Consider the following 18,497-nt stretch of genomic DNA (forward strand, 5'->3'; position numbering starts at 1 on the left):
CCTGAATGCAAGGCTGTCTTTCACAACCCTTGCTACCTGGCTAGGTTAGGGGCATAAAGACCACTCATGAGTCTGAGAGAGAGACTGAGTGGCAGTGAAGGAAGCAGGGTTTACCCAAAGACTGAGCAGATGGACGGTGAGTGCCGGCACCACGTCAGAGTCTGGGCAGCAAGTGGGTCCCCATTGCTACCCTCGCTGACGGGTCACCTTCCTAGGCACCCTGCCCCCACCTCACAGGCACAAGGGCTGCAAAATAAATGAGTCTGTTTATGAAGACCATCATGTTGCGGGCAAAACAAGGCACTCGGCAGAGCAGCTCGGCGCCTCTAATGGGACATTATTTATGTCATTTTCCTCTAGGCGTTGGAGCCATTACCACCCGGGATGGTGCTCCGTCACCCTCCACTCCCCCAGTGATGTTCCAATGTCACGCTGAAGGATGTGCGCCTCGGCTCCACGGGGAGCAGACGGCTGCCAGCCCTGGGACCAGAGAGAAGAGGGGATGAGGTCTCCTTTCCCTGCTAGCCATGGGCCCCGCCCTGCTGCAAGGGGAATTTAGCTCTTCTCCAGATGCTCTTGGTGCCCGTGGCCTGCCAGTGGTTGGAATTCTCCATAGCTCCCCATTGCTCTGCGGAGAAAACCACTGTCCAGTCAATCACAGAAGCCTCGGCCCTGGGCCGGCCCTGAGCCCGGCTTCGTCTCTGAGCCCCCTCCCCGTCCACCACCCTCTGCCTCAGGTGTGGCCACACCCACCTGTCTGCCACCTTCTTGGGGCATGATTAGGGTTGTATCAGTCCAGAACCCCTACTCCACAGAGGGCATCCACAGCCTCTGCTCTTGTAGCTAGCTGTCCTAGCCTCCCCTAGATGAGAGCCAGCCTGCAGCCTAGCCTCCGTCAGGCTCACATGTGGATCACAAAGACCACAGGGGTCGCCCAAAACCATCTGCATATCATATATTTACATTATGATTCATCCAGTAGCAAAAATACAGCTATGAAGCAGGAACGAAAATAATTTTACCGCTGGGGGTCACCACAACGTTATTGAGGAGCTGTACTAAAGGGTCACAGCATTAGGAAGGTAGGGAACCACTGCTTTAGAGCCAACTGGAAATTGTCAGTGATGAGATGACACCTAGCTCAGACATGTGGATTCTCCCACATTCCCAATACCCGGTGGATGCTCAGACTCACGCCCCTCAGCTATCCTGCTCCCTGCTCTCCTCTTTCCCTTCTTCCTGTTGCCTGGTTCTCATTGGTGCAAGCAGCCCCAGCGCCAGCCCAGCCTCTGCCTCAGGAAGCCGCATCCCATGGTCCTGAAGCGTGCCTATTGGAGCCGGGGCTAGTTCACGAGCTTGCTGACCTCAGTCAGCTCCCTCTGCTCTAGGCTGGAGATGGTGACAGTCCTGGCTGCAGAGATGCTGGGCTGCTCAGAAAACCTCAAGGATGTCTTGTGGGTTGCATCTGCACCTGCAGTGCTTGGGGCTGTTTTCAGGGCCAGGGAAGCAGAGCGACCCATAATCCCACATGCCACGCCTGCCTTAGCACCATCTGCCAGGGTCCAGCGGAGCTCCTCCCCACTCTCACGATGCCTCTGCTCTGTGTGGTTGGGCAATGTGTACACTGGTTTACTGGCACCTTTCCGCTGACGACTGCTGAGGGAAAGGCTGCAAGTTCTCGGATCCCCTCTGTACCCTGTATTTAGCACAGTGCCTGGAAGAGCGCACATATCTTGCTTTTAGTGAGCAAGTACCTGAATGAGCTCACTTTGTTCCTACCACAGCCTTGCCTCGAGGGATCGCCTCTCTTTTGTCTTCTGTTTGGGCTCATCATCATTTTTGTTTTTATCTTAAAATTTGTTCTTTTTGTTTTCTTTGGATTTATTTCCCTTTATTCCTAGTAATCTGAATTGAAATTTTAGTTTATTTTTAGAAATCTTACTTTGTGTGTGTGTGTGTGTGTGTGTGTGTGTGTGTGTGTGTGTGTCCATGTACAGGTGTGTGGAGGTGGAGATCAGAGGTCAACATCCAGTGTCTTCCTCAATTGCTCTCTACCTTGTGTTTTGAGACAGACTCTCTCTGAGTTTGGAGCTCACCTATTCAGCTAGACTGGCTGGCCAGCAAGCCTCAGGGATGCTCCCATCTCCCCTCACCAGCTCTAGCATGTGTGTGTGTGTGTGTGTGTGTGTGTGTGTGTGTGCATGTGTGTGTGTGTGTGCATGTGAGCTCTATGAATCCAAACTCCAGTCCTCACACTTATGCATAAATCATTTTTCCAACTGAGCCACCATCCCCCCAGCCTCTAATTCATCTTGCTTTCCAACAAATGCACTAAAGACTGTGAATTACCCTCTGATTTTTTTCTTTTTTGGTCTACACAAACACAAGGGCAGGTTGGACATTCTCCCTCTGCCTTTTGGTTTTGAACAGCTGTATAGTTACTTTTCTATGGCTGTGATAAAATGCCATGACCAAGGCAGCTTATACAAGGAAGGGTTTATTTGGCTTACGGTTCCAGAGGGATAAGCGTGCATCATGGTAGGGAATCCAGGTAGCAAGCAGAACACAGAGAGAGAACTGGGAAAGACGAGGGTCTTTGAAACCTCAAAGCCTGGCCCCAGTGACAAACATCCTCCAGCACGGGGATCACATACTGTCAACTTGGGGCTGCAACCTTACATGGCTGGAGGAACTAGATACCCCCTCTCCATGTATGAGAGCACAAGCCCATGCACCTAATTAATGTACCCTGGGTACCTAATTATCTCCAAAGGCCGTGCCTCCCAATCTCTTCACTTTGGGTACAGGGTGAATGTATAGATTGGGAGACATGCTGATACTCAGCCTCCCTCAGTTTTACCAGAGGCCTCACACAGTGACTGGTCAAGCCTGGTGCTGTGCCTCCCCCTCCCTTCCCCCTCTCCCTTCCCCCTCTCTTCTCCCCCTCGCTCCTCTCGCTCCTCTCTTTCTTGCCCTGTCTCTTCTCTCTTTTTTGGATTCAGAGCTCTAGCTGAGGCTCCCTTCAGGACCTGCCTTCTGCAGTGACTGGATCTGGATCCCAGCTTAATAGCTGTGGTCCAGGGACCTGTCAGTAGCACCTCTGGAGTCCTCTTGAAGCTTACATCTCTAGCTCTCCTGGATTCCTCTCCTGCATGCACCTCTAAGCTGACGTCTCCTCTCTCAGGGTGTTCACCCAGACAGATATGAGACTGGGAGTCTGCCTGGATGGTCTAAGAGCGCTTGGCCTGCTCCAGCCTCAGCAGTTCTCTGCGAGCTGGAGGTAGCTTTGCCCTCCACTGAGGATTTGCCTAGTGCTGATGCCTGGCTTGCAGATAGCAAAAGCCCAGTCCTGGTGATTTCAGCTAGACACTTCACTGCACACTCACTGTGTGTCGGTCACTGTCATACTCACCACTCTCAGGATTCTCATTGGTGAAGGGACCTGGTGCTGAGCTGGAGAAACTGGATCTGAGCCCCAGAACCCACATGGTGGAAGAAGAGACCCAAACTCCTGAAATTTGTCCTGTGACTTCCACACACATGCCATGGAGTGCATGAGTGTGTGTGTGTGTGTGTGTGTCCTTGCACAATGTGTTTGCCACTCCTCTCACAGTGCCAATGAGGTCACAGGGGAGGCACCGGGCAAGCTATACAGTCCTGCACCTAGGACAATGCTCTCCTAAGCTAGATATCCCAGGACAGAGAATTGAAGCAGACTCCCCTATCAGCACACTAGGAGACATCTGGGGAAAGAGAGGGAGAATGCCAGCGGTCCCCACTGCCTATCAGGCTCCCCTGGAGGCTCCTTGTGGAGTCTTCTGGCTGCAGAGAGGAGGTTGCCCACTGTGTGCAGCAGACCTGCTTCGGGGCAGGATTTCTGGTCTCTCTGTCTTACCCCAGCCATTCTCCAATGAAGTGTGTACCCCGCAAGACAGAGGCCTGGCCAAGGCCACACCAATATCAGACAGATGCCTGGGGGTAGTGCCTAGATGTCTGAGTGTGTGGGATATTTCAGAAAGGACAGATGAAGCCCTTCAAGGTTCTCCCTTTATTCTTTTCTTCAGTGTCCTCCTGGGCCTTCAGGTCAGCATCAGGACAGGTGGCACTGCTCATCTACAGTAGTGTTGGGTGGGAGGTCACCACAGTCCCCCAGTGTCCCCGACACTGTCCAAGCCTCAGCATCTGCCATGCTGAGTGTCAGCCACTTTTAACCGCCCTTTTCCTGCCTGCCTCCCAGCACGTGCACACATGTAAACATCTGTACAGATGTGCATATATACACACATGTATTTGCTCATACACAAGCACATATATGCACACAAACACATGTGCATGTACATGTTCATGGCTCTGCTGTCACTGTATCTCATGGCACTCAGAGTTGTGAACCTTGCCCCTCCTTGACTTGCCCCTCAGAGTCACCCCTGCCTGCCCTGCAACTCTCCTCCAAAAATGGTTCCTCCCTCAAGAAAGCCATGCTTTCCTTGGAGCTGTGTGATGGCTGCAATCCTTACCCTCATGCTGCACTTCAGGTGCTTGGGACAACCCTCTCAGTCCGCCTTAGAGAGGAAGTATGGGTACCAAGGCTCAGGGGACTCTCCTGAGCTTGAGGACCGGTTGGCCTGGGCATCTAGGTGCATAAGCTAGGCTTCTCTGAGGTTTGCTGGCTGTAGGTCCTCTCTGGGTAAGCCCTTTACATTCCACTGACTCAACCAGGGTTGAGGACACGTGAGGCATTTATTGGTATCTGTACATTTGGGATTTTTTAAAATTAAAAAAAAATTGACACTTAAAATAGACTCGCTGAGCAACTAAATCCATGCCACACCCGCACTGAGCACCTGCTAAGAGCTGGGCCCAAGCTGGGAATGCGGAAGGAGGCTGAGCAACTGCCCTGGGAGTCCAGCCTGGGCAAGTGCTGCCAGGCCAGACAGAGAGCAAGAATAGATGAATGAAACACTGAGTGTATCAGATGGCAAGAGAGAAAGCCAGGCATGGCAGTACACACCCTTAATCCCCTACTCATGAGGCTGAGGTAGGAGGATTGAAAGTTCAAGGCTTTCTTGGGCTACAGAGTTAAGGCCAAAGTCAATTCAGGCAAGTTAATGAAACCTTGTCTTAAAATAAAGAATAAATTTGGGGACATAGCTAGGACACTTGTCTAGCAGATGTAAGGCCCTGAGTTCAATCCCCAGAATAACAGTAAAGATGCTTAGGTTGAAGGTGACAGCATACCTGGACCTCATATGGGCATGGTCTTCTGCAGGTCCCTGCTCCTGCCTCTCTCTGGTCAATGGGGGCAGCTCTCCATGTAAGGGGTCAAGGGCAAGGGGCTGGCAGATGATACAGGGTGACACGCAGCGACCACTCCCCAACCCGCAGGCACACACCCCTGCCTGGCCCAGTAACAGGCTCAGAAGCACAGCAGAGGAGCTGCCCGCTCTCCCGTGCCTTGGCATAAAGGTAGCAGCGTGACGGAATTGCCACACGGGTGGTGCAGGCAGAATTATAGCTCCTCATGGGCCTTATTTATGGCCTCACTGTCTCTGCTCCTGCCTTGCTGCCCAGGGCTTGGGCAGAGGGAGGGGGCCCCAGCCTGCCTGGCCCAGGGTGACCTTGCAGACAGCATACAGCATTCCTGTCCCCAACAGTTTCCATAATAGGGCTGGGCTTGGGCTAGGGTTACTGCAGTTCCCAAATCATGTCCTTTAGAAGCCTGGGCCATCTATTTTACTCAAAAAGTAGGAACAAGAAGGGGAAAGTGTTTACCAAAACCTCTGTGCTACAAAGTGCACAAACCTAATTATTTTCAATCAACACAATCATTCTGTTCGGGAATCCTACCCCCATATTAGAAATGAGGGCATTGATACTCAGAGAGGTTAATTAATGGGTCTAAAATCACATAGCAAGTAAAATGCAGGCCACTTTTCCCTCTGAACCTCCAGACTCCAGCATAACTTGCTTGCACATTATCCCCCCCCCCCCAGCTTTCTCTTCAGAGGCAAAGTTTATAGGTCACACAAGTCTAGGTAACTATTCCAGCTGTGCCCATTCTTCTCTGCACCTGAGGTTATCTATGTATGAATTGTACATAATAACATACCTCCCCTTACTTGTGGCTTAGGTGGGTGAAGTGCCAGGTATAAAGGCCTTTGATCAGGTCCCCCTGAGCTGGTAGAGCTCTGACACAATCAGAAGCCAGGAGAGGGTTAAAGAGAAAGGATCTACTCTTGTCCTGGTGGCAAGAGCATTTGGAGGCAAACCTCACCTGTTTACAACCCATTACAAGCCATTATTGCTGTGTCTGGGGCAGAGGCACAGCCTTGACCTTGGTGCGTGCCTGACAGCAGCAGGCAGCAATCTGGACAGCGGGAACTATTTCAGCCCCTCCAAAAGGGTCACAGGGGACTGAGGGCCTCTTTCAGGGCCCTCTCTGTCCTAGCTTCCAGGCCCAGCCTGGGTTCCAGACTCTCAGGTGGCCCTCAGATCAGCACCTACAGTGTGTAGCTTTGGTTCGTCAACAGTGATGGGGGAGGACTCTGTCAAGAGTGAGGGTGCAGGGAGCCCCAAGAAGGTGAGCCAATCTCCAGTCTGTGTTAGAGAATAGAGCAGATTCAAAGTCAGGGAAAGCCAGACTGTATCTCCAAGGACTCCAGACCAGGCTTTAAGATGCTTGCAGCCAGGATTTCAGTGTGCTGGAGGAGGTGTAGGCTGTAGGTTTTTATACTGTGTTGAGTAAGTAATGCCACCTCTGGATGTCAAGAAAGGCAGACCCTGCTGCTGATGTCCCATGCAACCTAAGTCAGAAACTCATTTTTTTAGTAAAAGGGGGGGACCTGTAGGGCCCTGCCCCCCCTTTTGGGTAACTGTTGCATTGCTTGCTGACCTTGACCTTGATATCATCCCTATGCTAATTCCCCCGCGAGATTCCATCCTCCTGAATGCTTAAGGGAAGCTCCTTGTCTGTGTACCCAGCATATTGGGCGTTAACAGCTTAGATGCAAGATTGTAAAACATCAGAAGCAGGGTTGGGAACTTAGCTCAGTGGTAGAGTGCTTACCTAGCAAGCGCAAGGCCCAGGGTTCGATCCTCAGCTAAAAAACAAAAACAAAAAAACAAAAACCATCAGAAGCGAACTTCTGCCATCTGGGGTTTTCCCATTGTGCTGTAATCCTATATTTAAGACCTCCTCCCTCCTTCAATAAATGGCATTTGGCATTCAAAGAAGAAGAAGGAGAAGAAGAAGGAGGAGGAGGAGAAGGAGGAGAAGAAGAGGGGGTCAAGATCATGATGGGGAAACCCACAGAGACAGCTGACCGGTGCTAGTTGGAGCTCATTGACTCTGGACTGACAGCCCAGGAACCTGCATGGGACCAAACTAGGCCCACTGAATGTGGGTGACAGTTGTGTGGCTTGATCTGTTTGTGGGGTCTCTGGCAGCAGGACCAGGACTTATCCCAGGTGCATGAACTGGCTTTTTGGAGCCCATTCCCTTTGGTGGGATACCTTGCTCAGCCTTGATACAATGGGGAGGGGCTAGGCTCTCCTTCAACTTGGCATGCCAGACTTTGTTGACTACCATGGGAGGCCTTACCCACTCTGAGGAGTGGATGGCGGTAGAGTGGGAGGGAAGTGAGGAGGCGGGAGAAGGGGAAGGAGGGGGAACTGGGGTTGGTATGTAAAATGGAAAAAAACTTTAATAAATAAATATATTTTTTAAAAAAAAAGAAATAAAGAAAAGCAGACCCTGGATGCAGGTGGCTCTAGGTCAAACATCTTCCCAATAGAGCCCAGGAGGAGGAGGAGGAGGAGGAGGAGGAGGAGGAGGAGGAGAAGGAGGAGGAGGAGGAGGGAGCCACAGATGTAAAAGGAGTGGGTTTGGTCTAAGCGGCTGCCTTCCTTTCTTGTTCACTCTTTTCTGCAATTTTTTTTTTTTTTTTTTTTTTGTAAAGCCTTCAGTGCCCCTAGGCCTTTTTCACATTCCCCTTCAACAACAACAACAACAACAGAACAAGATTAAATCTCACTCATACTCAAGTGTAAATGGCTGATAATAGCTCTAGGTGCCTCCCAGGCTCTGCTTCCAGGAGCCCATCAGAGATGGTCCTTCCCAAGCTTCCTGTGGGCTCTAGGTGAATAATCTCGGTTCACCAGGAACTAATTGATTTCTTACTGTATTCTGAAACCCATGCTGGATGTTAGTGTCTGCTATCTTACATAATGGAGGAAGAAAGTTAAGGTCAGAGAGTACACGATGCCTGCTCAGAGCCACACAGTCCGTAAGTGGTAAAACAGGAACTTGATCCTGGTTCTGGCAATGATAACAACCTACCACTGTAAGATATTATTTCTGTAATAGCCTATGGCCAAGAGCTTGGCATTCTTAGGAAGTGGGCAGCTGTAAGGACATCTTCTCAAAGCAGGAAGGCTTAAGTCTGAGGTCTCCAGCCCTGGAAAGGAGCAAAGGGGAAGGGCAGGCATGGAAGCCAGAGGGAAGGGCCTGGGCCTGGGCCTGTGTGGTCAGGAACAGCCAGCAGCATGTTTCCGCAGCTGCAACACACCCTTAACTAGCTCTAGTGGAGAGAGGGCCGTCAGGGTGCCCAGCTCCCAGAGACTGGGCTCTCCTACGGGAAGAGGACTGCGTGACTGGCCCGATGGCCTAGAGGAACCTGTGCGCTTCTGTTTAGAGACACGCCTCCAGTGGCCTCCAGTGGCCAGAATGGAAGGATTGGAGAAAGAAGAGTGGAGGGGAAGTGTTTATTGAGAAGAGGACGAGGTCCTACATTAAGGGTAGGTGGAGGAAAGAAAAGGAAGAAGTTCAAGAAAGAGTGTGAACTGTGGGAGGGCAACATTGGATTTGGGGAGCTGCACATGGTCATGAGAGACAGGAGCCTGTGATGCTCCCAGGTATTGGCCATTACTTCTGTCTCCCGTCAGAGTGAGAAAACAGGTATGTTTGAGTAGTCTAGCCTAGATTCCACTTGAATGCACTGAACTTCAAGCTTTTCTCCAGGGGGCGCTGTTGAGGAAGCAGTGGACGTCTCTCTCGGAGCTCAGAGTCAGGTGGGCGGGAAGTTTTGTATGGAAAACTCCGATTGGCTCTTTGTGACGTCATAGAATCGAAGATTAGGGGTGGAACCCTTGACCGTTTAAACATTGAGGGTAACTTGGCCCATTTTTCTCATGTTGAACTCGCTGTCCCGAGTGTGCTTACAAAACTGCATTCTTTCAAACTGAGTTCTTTGGACTTTTCCTCAAGTTCTTTAGGATTGTGAGCTTCTTGCTACCTTCACCCCCTGGCCTTTATCCATCCCCCACACACATCCTCTCCCCCTACTCTCCCCCCGAAAAAAATGAAGAAGTGGGAGGGGGAAGGGGAGTTGGGATAGTGGGATGGATGATTTGGGAGCTGAAAACCTCCAAATGGGGAGGTTATATCCTCGAGACAGTGGCATCCATCACCACATTTTCATTATTAAGTAACGCCGCGCTGTGCGGGACTGCTTCCGCACCTTATCTGAACCTACCAGCTGTGCCCTAAATTCCAGCCGTGGCGCCTGTCTGCGGGAATTCAGTTGCCCGTGTTTAAAATGAGTGTTAGCATCTATCATTTCCCCACACCAAATGGTTTTGTGTCGGTGGCTGGCAGCGCTAATCTGTCACTAGGGTACTCCACTGCCCTGCTCGATACCCTCTTCGTCACTGTTGTGGTGGGGAGGGACTGGTGGCCCTCAGGATGGGAGGAAATGTCACAGTGAGGACAATGGCAACATTTGGGACTCTTTTATTAAAAAGGAAAAAAAAAAGAAAAAAGAAAAACAAAGGAGGGAAAGCCATCTGTGTTGACTGCCCATCTCACTGATCCAGGCAGCAAGACTCTTCCAGCAACCGGCTTCGGGTTAGCATGGAAGTTGGCCGCAATTGTGGGGAGCTCGCGGGCCGGGTGCTGTCCATGGTGCTGGCCAGCGTTGGCTGCCTTCATTTCTCAAGGGCGGAAACACATCCCAAATGTTCTACCTTTGGCCACCTACGCGGTAGAGTACCTCTTTTGGAGATTCAGAAGCCATTGATAATATGTAGTAAAATAATATGGACACTGTACCTGAACAAAAAACTTAAAAATTCAAAATTGTGTGCTTTAATACCAAAATTAGCCTACTATTTCCTGGGATTCCTAGACTCCTCGTTTGGAAGTTCATTCATAGCTGGATGTCATGTTGGTACACACCTGTAATCCCAGAACTTGGAAGGCTGGTGTCAGAGGATAGCAAGTTCTAGTCAGCCTGGGCTCCAAAGCAAGACGCTGTCTGAAAAATAAAATAATTAGATATAACTCAACCTCCAAAAAAGAAAAATAAAGATGTAGAAATGAGCCTCATGGAGGAGAAGCTGCTTGTCAAAATCTTGAGAGCAAATGGGTGGAATGTGGGAGGAGAGGATGAAGGAGTCAAAATCAGGGAGATGTAGTTGTAATGGGAAGGGAGGAAGAGCCCCAAAGGTCCAAGTTTGAATCATCTCCACAACACAGCCACGCTTTCCAAAACTCTGGGTTTTTGTTTTTTTCATTTGCAAAACTGGATGATACTATCTAGTCTGTAGAATTGCAGGAGGGATTAGTGTTAATGGGAGGAACGTGCTGCAGTGGATGCTGCATTGCATGCCCAGCTCTCCCTTCAGAGCTAAAGGATTTGTTTCACCAGCTATCAGGGGTGTCCCTGGCAAGAGGAGCCATCAGCCTGTCAGTGCCCAAGGGAGCTACCTCCACTGAAGAGCAAAGATTCGCTCACAGTAACAGCTCTTCTGGGGAAGCCCGCATTCTGTTCCTGACTACCCAGGCTGTGTAACAACCCACCCCCCATGCCCCACCCCACCCCCCACATCCCCGAGTACCCAGCCAGCTTCAAAAGCATCCACGGGGCTGCCTGGGGCCTGAGGCTACACCACTGCCCTGTTTCTTGGTCCCATCTCCACCCTCTCTCTAAGCACACAGTCTAATGAGTGCCATGCACACTGGTCTCCATCACCACAGTTGCCCTCTGGGAGGTCGAGATAATCTCCAGTATGTGGCTAGAGAGGTTCTTCTGGCTATGAGGCTCTGGGATGATTTCCTACTGGGCATTGCTGTAATTTGAGTGTAGAGCCTGGGCACTTGTGACTCCCAGAGCAGTGCTTTGCTGTCTGAGGGATCTTCCAGGCCTCTCCTTGCTCAGTGTCCTGGCTTAGTGCCCCTGGAGGCCAGATGGTCCTTGAGTTAGCATCATTCTTTCAGTCTGCCCCTCACCTCCAAGCAATAGAGTGTTTGAAGCTGGCTGGACAGAGATGCTTGGGTGACTTGGCAAGGTACTATCTCATTCCTGATCTGCCCTGATATGCCCCTTCATGGGTCCCCTTGAGCTGTAAGAGATGCATGCGTGGCTGCACAGTATCCACAGCTGCAAGACACTCCATCTTTAGCCAGAGGTTGCTAAGTGTATGCTGCAGGAGAGCTCTGGGCTCTGGGGAAATGGCATCCAAGCTGTCTTGAGAGGCTCTAGGAACAGGTGTATTCACTCATTAAGGCAGCCTTGCAACTGTATTTATGGATCCAGATTTCATGTTGTGCCCTGGGGAGACAATGATGACAAAGAGAGATATGTTCCCTTCCCTAAGAAGATCACGCCTCGGGCTTCCCTTCCAGTCAGTCCCTCTCAGGGTTCAACTCCCCATGGTTGCCAGGGAGACCACTTCCTTCTGCCAATCACAATTTCCTCATTTAGACTCAGGATGTGGCTCTTTCCCACTCCATATTGCTGTACCTGACCTTTGAATGCCCACCCACCCACCAGGCCTTACATACCTCTCAGCTTCTCCTTGGTTTCAAATTAGTTTCATTGCAGGTCAGCTGTAAGCTGAAGTAGAGGCCAAGGTATGGGTGAGGGATACAGTTCAGTGGGTAAGAATACCCACGCAGAAGCAGGAGGACCTGAGTTTTTGTTTTGTTTTGTTTTTAGTTTTTCAAGACAGGGTCTCTCTGTATAGCCCTGGCTGTCCTGGAACTCGCTCTGTAGCCCAGGCTGGCCTCAAACTCACAGAGGTCCAACAGTCTCTGCCTCCTGAGTACTGGGATTAAAGTCTCGAGACACCACTGCCCCACTGAGGACCTGGAGTTATATTAAGCAAATCCATGAGAGTCTGTTAAAGGGTACCAAGGATTTATTAAGGTATAAAATGGGGAGTAATACATTCATGGATACTGAACAAAGTAAACAGCCATCGCCATCCTCCATTCTGCCGTCCTCCATTCTGCCATCCTCCATTCTGCCTGGGGGTCAATGGAACCAGCTGACTGGTTTCTGGTGTGTGTGTGTGTGTGTGTGTGTGTGTGTGTGTGTGTGTGTGTGTGTGTGTCTGAGAGAGAGAGAGAGAGAAAAACACGTCTCTTTTGGGCCACATACCCCAAGATCATTGATGGGGCGAATTCCCACAATAGGCTTAAATCCCTAACATCCAAATAAAATGCTGACCATGACCATGTGTAACCCCAACACTGAACAGCAGAGACAGAAACTGGCCAGTCAAGTCAAAATGGTCTTGCTTCAGGTTCAGAAAGAGGCATTGTCCCAAAAAGTAAGGTAGAGGTCCAGAGAGATGGCTCAGAAGGTAAATCACCAAGCCTGCTGACCTGAGTTCCATTCCTGGAACCCACATGGTAAAAAGAGAGAACCAATTCCTTCAAATTGTCCTCTGACCTCGATATGCACACCATGGTATATATGTTCCCATACCTACGATACATAGACATATATATACACATTCAAGTAAATGAGAAGAAAGACTAAGGTGTAAAGAGATGATAGATGTCTGACATCCTCCTCTGTCCTCCACATGTGGGCATACACACCTACACATACAGGTGCGCGCACACATGCCATGGTCACAAGACAGCTATGTCCATCCACTTGTTTTCCTCCAAGGCCAGATGATGTTCATTCCTGACCTCTGCCCACCCTCCAGGCCTGAGCCCCTCCCAGGCATGAGCCCATCACGAGGCAGAATCTGTTTCCTCTGCATAGGACTGTCTCGCTATATTCAGTACCTTCAACAAGCAGAAAGCCCACTTCCAACCCCTATGACTGGAAATGACTTGGCCAAGGTCATACTACTCTCACAAGGTGGTAATGAAGCGGATCCCTGGCCCTGAGCTGAAAGTAAAGGCTGGGGAGATGGCTCACTGGGTACAGTGCTTGCCACCCAGGTGTGAGAGCCTGAGTAGTTCGGATCCCCAGACCTACATAAATGATGGTTGGGTATGGCAGTATGCCTGTAACCCAGCTTCCTGGAGGCAAAGGCAGGGGATTTCTGGAACAAGCTGGCTACCTGAACCAGCTGTCTAGATGTGCTCTGGGTTCAAGTGAGACAGCCTGCCTTGAGGTACAGTGCATCTGCACATGAGGGCACTCCAACACACACATAAATGTGAATCTATACTGCACACACACACACACACACACACACACACACACACACACACGTTAGTAAAGTGAGAGACTGGTGGATGTAAATACGCAAGTGGGAAGGCTCAGGAGAACAGGTGGAGGGGCAGAGAAAGATGGGATGGGGAGGGAGAAAAGAGAGAGGGGATGAGAGAAGGCGGAGGGAGAAGAGAGAGTGGAAAAAGAGGAGGGAGAAATAGAAGAGGGGGCTCTGGCCCCCCAAAGTCTTTTTTGCTTTCCTGACACATTTCTCTTTCATTTGACCTTAGAAGAGTCTATTTGTGTTGAGATTTTCAATTGAGAATTTTCCCCCTTCTTTCAAAAGCATCCCCGTGCAGCTAGGCCGGTTCTGGATTAATTTCTATTCATGCCAGTGGCTTCAGTATTTATTCTCCTCCAAAATCACTGAGTTGGAAGGGACGGAGTGAAAGTCATTAGGTTTTGTGTTTATTTGTGTTCTGAGCCTGAGCCCAGGGGCGGGGTGGGGGCAGCACATCTCCCTGTAAGCAGGAGAGGGTGATAGCTAGAGCCTGACTTTTGCCCAAGCCCTGGAAAGAGCAGGCTGCGGGTGGTCAGGCCAGAGCACAAGTCCCTGGGGCTCAGCCAGCCAGCATCCCAGATAGGTTTTGAAGCTTCTAGTGCCAAGAGACTCAGTCTGGGTGTGGGGATCCCGCCGGCTTCACCATGTAATGCCTCGCAGAACCCAACAACAGTCTCTTCATTCTGAGCCTCATTGGTCCTCCTTTGCAAAATGAGATCAGTAAAAGTCCAGTGCTGGCAGGAGAGGGACCAAGGAAATGACATTCCAGGCAGAGTGTGGCATAGTGTTTGGGGGTTGAGTGAATAGAGCTCCTGCACAGGAGTAGGAATTTGCAAGGGGAAAAAACACAAAGAGGTGGCTAAGGGCGCTGGAAACAGGTAGACTTGTATTCGATTATAGTAATTCTCTCTAGGCTGAGAGCCCTAATGTGTGCCTAGCAGTGCCACCTTGGCCCAGAGCAGACTTACATCTCCGAGCCAATGTGTATGAACATTCCAAGAGGAGATAACGGTGGCACCTCCTAGTGTCAGGGGAAGAGTCAGTTAAAACGCACATGCATGAGGCTCAACATGTTGCCCAGTATACAGCAAGAGCCCAGTGGGTATTCATTAGAAACAAAGCATGTAGAATGGCACTCACAAAGCAGAGAGATGGAGAATGTGGCTTTGCATACAGTTGGAAGAGCAAGCACAAAGACCAGGAAGCAGGAACCGGCAGAGTATGACTCAGGGACTGGAAACTTCAGAATGAGTCTAAGAGCTGAAGGCAAAGAAGTACCCCACAGACCTTGCATGCCAGAATAGGCAGGGTTTGTTTGTTTGTTTGTTTGTTTGTTTTTGTTTCGAAACAGGGTTCTCTTTGTAATAGCTCTGGCTGTCCTGGATCTCACTCTGTAGACCAGACTAGTCTCGGCCTTAGAGATCCGCCTGCCTCTGCCTCCCCAGTGCTGGAATTAAAAGTGGGGACCACCATTGCCCAGCTAGACTAGGGAGTTTTGACTTTTCTCTGAAAAGGGAAAAGCTGCTGGAGGGTTAAGTAAGAGAGGAGCATGGTCTTGTGATGATTAATACTGTTAACTTGACAGGGCCTGGAGTCACCAAGGAAAGGAACTCCTGGTCATGTCCACGAGGAATTATCTAGAGGAGGTTAGCCTCTGGGCATGCCTGGGTGGGATTATCTAAATTAAGTTAATTGAGGTAGAGTCTTGGTCTCCTTTTCATTTCCTATGACAACTTAAGGGAGAAAGAGCTTATTCAATTTATAAATTTCAGGTTATAGCCCATCATTGTGGGATGTCAAGATGGCTGGAACCTAAACCAACTGGTCACATCCACAGTCAAGAACAGAGAGAGAGAATGAATGTATGCATGCTCAGCTTGATTTTTCCATTCTTTAGAATCCCTTCCTAGGAAATGGTGCTGCCCACAGTGGGCATTTCCCCCATCTCAGTTAACATGAGACAATCCCCACAGACACACCCACAGGCCAACCTGACCTAGGTAATTCCTCATGGAGTTTGTCTTCCTACGTGATTTTAGATTGAGTTACTTTGACACTTCAAACCAACCACAGGTAGGAAGACCCTATGGGCAGCACCATTCTATAATCTAGAATCCTGGACTGCATAAAGAGAAAGCAAACTAAAAAAACAAATTCTGCCTTCCTTAAGCTGCTTTTGACAGGTGTCTTTTCATAGCAACGATACAAGTAACCATTGTATTGTAACAAACTGAGCTCACCAACCTCATGAGGAAGGAGTGGGTGATCCCGTGTTGGTAAACAGATGGAAACCAAGCCAGGGCCCCTGTGTGGAAGGGCTTGCCTGGAGACTGTGGTGAGACTTCCAGAGAAATAAGGTAGAATCCTGGCTGCTTTATTCTCTTGTCCCAGGATGGAGTGAGGAGAAACAAGTGACCAGGCCCCAGGTGTCATACACAGAACAGCCAGGACAAAGAGAACTAAACAAGCATTGGATTGGCTGGCTAGTATGCAAGACAGCCGAGTGGCTCCCCTGGCTTCTCCTCCTCCTCGTCCTCATCCTCCTTCTCCTGCACAGACCCAGCTAGAAACAACTGCACAAGGGTGGAGGGCTGAGGGCTGAGGCTAGCACCACCATGCAAGTCTTTCCCAGCCCCTCCTGGTCACACCTACACTCTGGCACTGTCAGTCAATATGAATATGGTCAGACATTGCCAATCCCAGTCAGGGTGAGTGGGATCTGAGGAATAACAAGACCTTGAACTAGAAAGAAGACATGGTATATTCCGGCCTGCCACAGGTGTGGAGGTGCCTGGGACTCCTGGCTATCTTTCAGCTGTCCACTTGTTCCCTCGAATGGCCCCATGAATCCTGGGAAGGCATGGGTGCAGGCAACCAGAAATGAGGACCACGTCACACACTGTGAAAGCACACTCTCCTGGCCACACTCTCATAACCCGTCTCCCCAACCTCACTCTCTGCTCCCTTACCCCAATATGGCAAGCTCCCTGATTGCCTCCCTACCTCAGGTCCTTTATGTATGCTGGCCCTCTCTCCTCATCACCTGACTCTATGGAGATACTCTTCCTGACAGCTCCATCTGAGTCTCCCATAATTCTCTCTCTCTGAAGCCTGTTCCTTTCCTGTATAGTTCCTATCATTGTTGGAAACTGAGTTAATTGGTTTGATTCATGATTATCTCTTTCTCTTTCTCCCTCCAGACTTTAAGTCCAGCGAGGGAGTTTAGGCCTAATAAGTTGAATGAAGCTCTCCAGGTAGAAGCTATGCAGTAAACACTTATAGGAAGGAATGAAGGAAAGAAAAAAGAAGGAGGAGGAAAGAAAAGGGAGGGAGGAAGGAAGCAAGGAAGGAAGGAAGGGAGGGAGGGAGGGAGGGAGGGAGGGAGGGAGGGAGGAAGGAAGGAAAAAGAGGTGCAAAGGAAGAAGGGAAGGGAAGAAAAGACGAATGTGAGAATTGAGGAGATGTGAAAGAGAGAGACCCTGACACACGGCTTTGCTCATTCACAGATCTAGAGAGGGAGTCCCTTGCCCAAAAGCCTACAATCACACCACTAGGAACCCAGATCTAGCCTGGCTTAATGGCACACTCCTAGCAGGCCAGCGATCAGGGACCCCAGGCAGAAGAAACCAGAAGTTTGAGATTTGAGGTCAGTCTGGGCTACATATGGAGACACTGTTTCAAAATGACCAGCACAAGCTTAAGAGATCTCCCTCTACTCCCTGCTCGTGCCTGTAGACTGCTAAGTTCCCAAACTCTCTCTCACACTCTGCACAGCTGAGCATGTGCAAATGCTTACACTGCAGAACATGACTGGGACTTTGGAGGTCCCAGGACTTCCGCACATCCCCAGAGGTGACCCAGCAGTGGGGGCTTCTTTGCATTTTCAGGAATATGGGTATGCCTCTCCTCTGAGTCATGTGCCTGACTGAATTTTTTTCAGATAAAAAGCATTGTTCTCTATATGTTTCTGTGGCACCTTCTGTCTACTCCATGTTATGTTGGCAAGCTTCATCCCAGCAGCTCCATTCCATCTACCTGCACCACTGTCTGTTCTCCCTCCCTCCCCCTCCCTCCTTTCCTTTCTGATAGATTCCTATTCTATTCAATGTATTCAATATATTATTCACTATCACTGTCAACTCACTTTGAGGTTTACATTGCTCCAGGCCTGGGTCTCCTTAAAACAAGACCCTATATTCCTTTGATAGAAGAGGTACCTAAAACCCAAGATTTGGGCAGGTGAGATGTCTCAGTAAGTAAAGGCACTTGCTGTACAAGCCTGATGACCTGTGTTCAAATCTAGAAACCCATGGAAAAGGGGATGGAGAGATCCATGTTACAAAGTTGTCTTTTGATCTTTACATATGTGCCACAGTGTGTATTCCATCTCATACAAGTATACACACACACATACACACACACACACACACACACACACACACATACACACACACACACACACACACACACACATACACACACACATTTTTTAAAAAATCAGCCACAAGGATTTGGGCACTTAGGATGAGGATTATTAGTGAGTACCATTATTTGCAAGCCTGCCCTCTAAGCAGACAGAAAATGTATGCTTAAACACATGCACGCCACACACCTAGAGCACATTTCCCCTATACCCAATGACTGATAGACACCCCCAGTTCCAATAAAGATTACTTCTAGTTAGGCAAAGCAGCTCCTATGACCCCAAACATGTACCAGCTTGCTCAGCTCCCTTCTATACTAGCAATCCTCAGCCATTGCCTCCCGGGTCCTGCTGTGGCTGACTCTCCAGCCATGTTGCTACAGTCTTGGCCTTCTTGCTTCCTTAGTCTTTGCCATTGCTAATGCAGGGAAGGGAGGAGGGGAGAGACACAAGGAGGAGGAAGAGGAAGAGGAGAAAAAAAGCTTACTCCAGCCTCAATCCCTCATCAGCCTCTACACCACAGCCTTAGTCAAAATCACCCAAGAGTATGCTGCTATCC

This window comes from Onychomys torridus, chromosome 4 (genome assembly GCF_903995425.1).
Source record: "Onychomys torridus chromosome 4, mOncTor1.1, whole genome shotgun sequence".
Classification (NCBI taxonomy): domain Eukaryota; kingdom Metazoa; phylum Chordata; class Mammalia; order Rodentia; family Cricetidae; genus Onychomys; species Onychomys torridus.